This window comes from Nilaparvata lugens, chromosome X (assembly GCF_014356525.2).
Source record: "Nilaparvata lugens isolate BPH chromosome X, ASM1435652v1, whole genome shotgun sequence".
NCBI classification, from domain to species: Eukaryota; Metazoa; Arthropoda; class Insecta; order Hemiptera; family Delphacidae; genus Nilaparvata; species Nilaparvata lugens.
Window position 1 is genome coordinate 44,270,719 of NC_052518.1, and position 7,430 is coordinate 44,278,148.

General features: G+C 33.8%; 1 protein-coding gene across 1 annotated transcript in view; it reads right to left on the reverse strand.

The window, feature by feature from the left end:
* LOC120354592 (uncharacterized protein PF11_0213-like) overlaps window positions 1-6,476 on the reverse strand; it is a 25,251-nt gene extending 18,775 nt beyond the window's left edge. Inside the window, exons 1-3 of the mRNA XM_039441944.1 lie at window positions 6,382-6,476; window positions 3,704-3,771; window positions 961-1,122 (exon numbers count right to left, since the gene is read on the reverse strand). The gene's annotated coding sequence lies outside the window, so the exon portion shown is untranslated. The remainder of the gene's footprint in view (window positions 1-960; window positions 1,123-3,703; window positions 3,772-6,381) is intronic.
* Window positions 6,477-7,430: the final 954 nt, after the last annotated feature.

Below are 7,430 nucleotides of genomic sequence, written 5' to 3' on the forward strand. Positions count from 1 at the left end.
TATAAATAAATAATTACCTTCAAAGGTTTGAACGGTTTGAGGTATGAGAAGGTTTTAGAAGAACAAATCTTCTGAACGGTTTGATATATCGATGTGCGGTTTCCACCATTCATTTTTCTTGAAATTTCATATCGAAATCATGTATGCATGACCACCTTCCTATTTAAAAAAATAAGTTACATTCAATATGGCAGATCCAAGATGGCGGACCAGATTTTTGAAGTCAAAGTAAAGTAGTATTTTCAATTTGAGTAGGATCCCCAATCTCACCCACCGTCAAATAACCTTTGTGTATGAGATATTAAGCCGTTCTCGGACTTTTCACCCATTCTGTATATTCAATATATAAAATCAAATCAAACTGTTTATTCCTCAAAAACAAAAGCACAATACATGTTATAGCAGCAATAAAACTCAAATATACACAGAATTATAACATGACTATGAGCCTAGTAGCCTATGTTGATATTATAATGTATATAAAATAAAATTTCTAAAAATACATACCCTATTACAAACTGTGACTGTTAAATTTATATAGGAGAGCATAATAATTAAAATAATTATTAGTGACAACTGAAGCTTTGAAATGTGCTTATCGTAATTTGTTTGTATTATTGATCAGCCAAATAACAGGAGAAATAAAAATGTAAACACCTATGATAATATTCTCTGTGAAGGAATATGAATTTAGAATTTGTATACAGATCCTTGAGTCCTGATAACATTTTGCTTTTCCTTTCGTGATTGCTACTCCTACTGATATGTCAAGTAATATTTTTGCCAGTAGTTTTTCCACCATGTGCTGTATCAAGTGTTATGAAGGTTAAGTGTGCTGGTTAAGCAATAAATATTTTATTTACTTTGTATAATATTTTAAGGAGTTGTATTTGCATTGCATATTGTTATAGTATTTTTTCTTCGTGAAAATAAATATGGATTGAATTGAGATGCACTCACTGATTTCAACGGTGATCCAAATTCTTTTCTAGAAGTCGGCACAAGTTATTGACTACAGCTGGTTCTAGATTGGCAGAATCCACACCACACTGATGAAGTTGTGGCACTTATGTATCAAAAGAAGCCACTTACTCCAGCCACATCCTTGGTCTCTGCAGTAGCCTGCAAGAAAACAGTTACAGAAAACGTTGGGCTAATGATAACATTAGAAAGAATAGATGTTAATATTAAATTTTTATGAAGGATTATTCGTCTCACTGCTCTACTCTCATGATTTTCGATGAGTAGATTGTAATAATTAATGGAAATTGAGATTCTGATGAGATTAAGTATATTTATTGATTTACAGAGCATTGATTCTGGAGAATTGGATTATTATAGATAATTTTTTGGGCTTTTTCAAGCTCACACTCATCTTCACGCATCTTACTAAAAAATGTTTTCCTCCACCTACTGTTTGAAGTACTTACTTTACTCCCTGAAACATAATACCAAAGAGTCACTTTTTTGCTCTTGGTAGTAAAAAACAGAAGAACACCCCAGGGAGGAAAAGTGACTCCATTTAAATAACATGGGAAGCATCTCTATTTTAAAAACTTACATTGTAATAGGTAAGAAGGTCTAAGCTCAGATGAGGAAGCATATAGAGTAGTCAGTCATTGAGCCAACTAAATTCAATACCTCAACCAGATTTTATCAACATATGAAATATATGTTTGTATGCTAAAATTATTACAAACTTTATATCACTATACTAAAAAAATGTACAAATATTTTTTATATTCCATGCTATTCAGAATACCAGCCAACGAATATTCCTTATTAACTAATTAAATTTGAAACGGGAACTTCATCATAGCTGTAGTTGTGGCGGCCATTGTTGTTACAACTTTTGCCGACAGATAGCGCTGTCGGCGGAGAACTGTGATTACAAGCCAGCTGTTTCTGTTTACTTTTTAGATTATGTTGTAACACATTGTTTGGTACGTTTTTAAAAATTATTTTATTTGCAGTTTTTATAAAAATGTAGGTGGAGGAAAAATGTTGTGTATATCACGAGTGGAGAATGCTTTTTCTCCCCCAGGAAAATTGTTGCCTCAAACTTTTCCCCCAGGGAGAAAAAACAGCACTTTTCACTCTAGATATACAAATAACTATTATATTACATTTATATAAAAATATAAGTGAAAGTGAATAAAAACTCTGATAAATAGTGCACCTGCACAGCTATAGCCGATTACATAAATTGTAGATGACATGTACAAATTGAAATAATAAATGTATAGGAGATAAGAGTAGACACATAGATAAGAGTTCAATAAGATGAGCTAATCACATATGCAAAAGCTTTCAATCGAAGACGATATTTGAATTTATTTTTTTAATATTGCTACAATACTGATTGTCTCTTAATGATTTGCAGATATGATTCCTATATATATTTATGACAAACCATGACACAGAATAAAATCATACAGAGAGGAAACTTCCTTTCTAACCAATGTAATACACAGTGCACCAAGATTTTTTTATGTCTGTATTCCTAATACAAAAAATTCAGATCTATGCATACGCAGTGAATACTTTGGGAACTGCGCATGGGTAGTACAAACATTTAGGTTGCGCATGCATAGTAGATGGATTTAGATTTAGGCATGTGCAGTAGATTATTTCAGATTTGCGCATGCGCGAGTACATGTGACTGCCCGGGATCATCGATAACAATGTAACTATGCATCAACTTAATATGTTTATTTTCGTTCAAGAAATTATTTTTAAATTTTGTTTATTATGTAAAAGTAATTCACTACTGTTGGACAAAGTTTCTTTTCTCAACAGTAGTTGTTACTAAATTACATAATAAAAACATAAACTAATAATCAAACACAAACTAACACAATAATAACACATAATCTAACACAAACTAATAATCAGCAACGGAATATTTAACATTTATTAAGTGGTTCATTAAATCAAGGACCGAGCTAATTCATCTCAACAAATATTCCCACAGGCAGGATGTAAGGATCTGTTCTCTATGCAACATGGAGGAGGAAGAGGATCCACTTCATAGCCAGGTGCCCTGCCCGGTGCTTGCAGAGTTCAGAAAGCGATACTTCGGGAAGACTTTGCTTAATGTGGAGGACCTGAAGACGTGCCTGAATGGTGACAACTGGATGCTGATCGGACAATACTGAAGATATGCTTGGGCGTACAGATATTTCATGATTCAAGAATTCAATTTTTAATCCAACCACACAAGATGTACTATTACCCTCTCTTCTTTTGTGAAGTAGTATTTTCCAGTTTTATTTTTTGTATAAATTGTCCATTTAAAAAAAAAATATATATATATATATAATATATATATATATATATATATATATATATATATATATAAAGAGCATTCCAACACCTCCTGATGGAACTCAGCCAAGGAGAAAACGCTGACAATAAAGATGTATTAACATTTACTAGATTATTTTCAAAAATGTAATGAATTATGTTCAATAGAAGCCTTCATTTATTTTATTTAATAATCAGCAACGGAATATTTTTGTATTTTGATAGCCATTTATTATCATCATTGATGTACCTAACATAATATTAAAGAATGAATTATAGTATAATATTTCCATCAGTAAATCTGATGGATGTAATAATTAATTGAAAAGTTCAAAATCAATAAGGATATTTTATAAAATAGAAGAGAAATCAATGATTGGTAAATAATTGCACTCACCGATATTTGGGGTTTGAAGTATTCTGTACTAGAGAGAAGCTTCTTCCATTTTCAATTCGGCAAAATACCTGCGAAACAAACTCCAAAATTAGTTATAGAAGTTGATGATTGTGATTAAATCTGAGAAAAGTAGCAGAGAGTCAAATAATACCTCAGAATATTATATATATGACCATTGAATATTCTATTCTATATGACCAAACGCCAATGTACAAAAGATGTACAGTATTGTATATCTACAAGTATTGAAGATGTCTAAGCTCACAATCAATGTTGATAGAAAGGCTAAACAAGTTAACAAACCTGGGAAAAATAAATCCGATGTGAATCCAAGTTATTTTCCAGTAAATATGTCGATAGAATTATGAGATCAGCTCTTACAATGGGTAAAACCTTGAAAACCTTGCAACTATGGGAGATCTCATCAGAGAGTGATTGAGATGACGTGAGGACCTGAGGACGACCTAGCAGCAACTGACAGAGCAGCAACTGAGAAGGGCGCAGGTATTGTTTACTGTAGCATGGTGCCACGTGCCACAGGATTAATAACCATGGTAACGCACTGTTGCTGGGGAAATTCATCTCGAAGAGATCAATAAATCACAGACATCCAATTGGGGATGGAGATGGAAGGGGATGGATGTGTGCAGGTATAATGTTTGATGAAGCGCGCATGCGTTTTCAAAAGTTTGCCTAGTAACGGACCAACTGACGTCAGAGCGGTTTCTGTAGAAACAGTCGCTTGGCAACGAATCATCCAGCAACCAATCAATACTTCATTTTCATGTAGATAGATGGATGCGTATGTAGAGTACCTCTCGATGGGGAAATTCTTATTGCCAACTTGTCCGTTTCTATTGCAATTTTTTCATAAAGCCGCGCTATGGTAACTGAACTTCTGTCCAATTATTGTTAAACGACGATCTGGCAACGTTATGGAGCCACAGAAGGATAGCGCTATCTGCTTTGTCGAATGATAGACAAGGATAGCAACACCAATGTTAAATCAAACACTGTCATTATAATGTGGACCTCATTATAACAGCACTATTCAGAGCTGGTGGAGATCACACATATAATTCATTATCGAAATGGACAACAAAATTCAACCCAATAATATGATACAAATTAATTACTGGAGTTTCGATGCTCAAAATGAGGAATAATCATTCAACCTGGAAGAAAAGCAAAATTTATTGGAATGACGTGGAGTTAGGAAAGGATAGAGCTATCTGCTTTGTCTAATGACAGACAAGGATAGCAAGGCTGTGCAAAGGCTAAAAAATAAACTTTCTACTGGTAATATTTTTCAAAGTTTTTCGATTTGTATATCATCAAGCTATCAAAATATAAAAGTTTTCTCAGGAAAACATTTTTTTCGATCATTACTTTTTGAGATATGAGCGCCTAAATTTCAAATGTTTGGGACAGAACAATTCAAATTCAGTAAGAGATAAATCCATGGGATTCAGAGGATAAATTCTTTGTGGTATTGATGATTGAATGAAACAAATTTTTTTTTTAAATATTAATTTTTGAGAAAGTTATTCAATTTACTGAAAATGACCATAATAACTAAGAAAAAGTTATTTTGGTAAAGTGAATAACTTATCAAAAATTGATATTTTCAGGAAATTTTTGTTTTATTCAATCATCAATACCATGAAGAATTTATCCACTGAATCTCATGGATTTATCTCTTACCGAATTTTAAATGTTCAGTCCCAAAAATTGAACTTTAGCTCTCATATCTCAAAAAGTAATGATAGGAAAAAAGGTTTCTTGAGAAAACTTTTTCATTTTGATAGCTTGATGATATACAAATCGAAAAACTATGAAAAATATCATCAGCAGAAAGTTTATTTGTAGCCTTTGCACAGCCTTAATCAGGTGCTGACTATATAATGTGATTCTCACTATGGACAGAAGCAGACGCGTTTCCATGACAACGCTCGCAACAGGCGCGTGCGCCCAACAGGTCACTTGTTGCGTTGCTAGGGAACTCATCCCCAAGTAATCGATTAATGATACAGCGTTGCTAACAACCCGTTTCCTTGGTGACCTAAGGGGTCTCCTGTTGCGTTGTTAACCAATCACTAAATAATTTCAACAGACATGCGCATAACCAAACTTGATGGAGGGTCGGTCACCCAGTGGGGTAGGGTGACTTCAGCGCTCCAGTGGGAGTTTTGTCAATTACAATGACAAAATTCCTGATTCAAAATTCTAAAATTATTAATCAATCTTTCTAAATAATAATAGCATATTGTCATTTAAAAGCAAAAACCTAACCCCTAACTTTTCCCCAACCTAACCCTCAACTGACTTCTCCCTAACCTTAAAAAGTGTAATCTTAACCTTATTAAATATGATACAGTGTTTTGTCAACTATGGTACAATTACAAAATTTGAAAATGATTGTCAATATTACTAGAATAATGCCAAGATAATTGATCCATAAGAATATTGACAAACTAAACAATAACCTTCAAAACTTTCCCTAGCCTTATTAACAGACAAACCTCCCTTTAGCCCTTGGCTCATTGCAAGCTGGAGGCCACTACTTGAATCACAGCTCATTAAACCATGAGGATAAGTACTATCGAAAAACAAATATAATGTATCATCACAGTACTACTAAGGAAGATGTATAACAGACAAATTTGAAAGAAACTCACAGGAAAATTGCAGGAATTGTGACTTCAGTTAGGAGGTGCTCTCTGAAAGTGGACCGTTTCCAAGCAGCAGCAAGCCACTAGTGAGCTGGTGAGATGAGAAATTGAGAAAACGCCCGCCCTACCTGTTGCGTAACCATAGAAACGCACAGTCGCTAGGGAAACTCATCTCGAAAGATCAATAAATCACCACACCGTCACGTACTTGCAATACATTTATGAGCGCATGTGCAAAATCACTTATTGATTAATAGGACCGTTGCTGAGGCTTTTAGTTGCGTCACTCAGCAAAAGCATCCTTAACTGCTTGACATCCATAAAAACTACAGTTAACTTTATCTTGGAATTAATATGAAGACCCTAATCATGGTTTTTGCACATGAGCAAACAATAAAACATTATGATTCAAAGATAATGTTGAAATAGAAATAATTTTTTATTTGATGACTAGGCGAAGTTTTCACTGTAATGTAGGCTACATGAATGATTAAACCATGTGGTGAAGAAAAAAAATTTCAAATAGCCCAGTCAATGAAGGTCCAAAAAAGCAGTTTCGATCCGAAAATTAAATAAAAGCTTAATTTTTCACCATCGATAGAACCCTCCCAGATGGTCATTCTCCCAAAAGTCCCAAGAAATCCTCTTGGAGCTTTCCCCCCTAGCACCCCTCGAAGTTGAAAAATACTTGTAACCACGAGAAATCAATTATCTCTGTAACCATTGATCGGAGACAGTTCTATTATACCTCATTTAATTCGTTACATTATGGACTATTAACGTTCAATTAACTTCGAAGCAAGTGATTTGAAAGAAAAATAATCCAAATACTTAATGTAGCCACTTTCATTAAAAATCCATTGATGTATATTGTTATGTATTTGCGATTCGATTTGACGCCGTGGAAGGGAAAACAGTTGACGCGGTACGGCGTGGCTGACTCTCTTCGCCATAGTAAAACAGTAAACAGGAAATCAATTATCTCTGTAACCAATGATCAGAAAAAAATCTATCATATGGCATTCGATTTGCTTCATATGGACTACAATATTAAT